Here is an 834-nt window from a genome sequence, read left to right as displayed (position 1 = left end):
TGGTACAGATTTGATATATTTACACAATAAAGTTAGCTAACGTAGCTAACATTATGTGTTGGACACGCCACGATCCTCCGCAGTGATGTGTCCAATGATTTCGAAATAACAAATACTCACGTTTTCATGACAGATGTTTCTTTTAATCCTTTTTTCGAATCAAAACAAAAAAATATACATAAAGTATGTATGACAAATGTTAATATAGCTTTACATCACATGTGCAATAAAAAAACAATAAAAAGCCAACGACACACGGTGTTCCCAGGCGGTCACCCATCCAAGTACTGACCGCGCCCGACGTTGCTTAACTTCGGTGATCGGACGAGAACCGGTGTATTCAACGTGGTATGGACGTTGGCGATAGTAGAAATCTAAATATCGAACGCAAACTTGATAAACTGTGTTATCTCTACGTGCGTATTAACTCTATTTATCTAATATTTGTCATACATTATTTATGTATATTTTTACAGAACACACACTACAAAAGATTATAATGCGACTCCATATAGTTCAACCATTCCAACCATTTGTTAAATGCATGCCCCTATATTTTAAATGTCTTCAAATATTAATGATTTATAAAAAATATAATACACATACACAAGAAAATGTATGCTTATTAGGACAAAGGACAAAGTGTAAGTTGTGTTATAAATGAGTATTTGAATTTCTGACGATTCTATCTCTAGTAATCAGTCCTATGCCATTCCTTTATTTTGCGTTTAAAAATTTATTTATTTATTTTAATAAATGTTTATCTTTACTATTTATTTTCCAATAAATATAAGTAGATTGTAAGGTAGGTATTTTGAAACGCAAAATAAGGGA

At 31.8% G+C, this 834-nt stretch overlaps 1 non-coding gene across 1 annotated transcript; it reads right to left on the bottom strand.

Annotated features, from left to right (window-relative positions):
* Positions 1-243: 243 nt before the first annotated feature.
* On the bottom strand, positions 244-362 carry LOC123664841. The gene has a single exon (XR_006744946.1). It is a non-coding gene; the product is annotated as a 5S ribosomal RNA (ribosomal RNA).
* Between the last annotated feature and the right edge of the window lie 472 nt (positions 363-834).

The sequence above is a fragment of the Melitaea cinxia genome, chromosome 22, assembly GCF_905220565.1.
Source record: "Melitaea cinxia chromosome 22, ilMelCinx1.1, whole genome shotgun sequence".
In the NCBI taxonomy this organism is placed as follows: Eukaryota; Metazoa; Arthropoda; class Insecta; order Lepidoptera; family Nymphalidae; genus Melitaea; species Melitaea cinxia.
The sequence above is the reverse complement of the archived record's forward strand: the minus strand, read 5'-3'. Positions and strand labels throughout refer to the sequence as shown.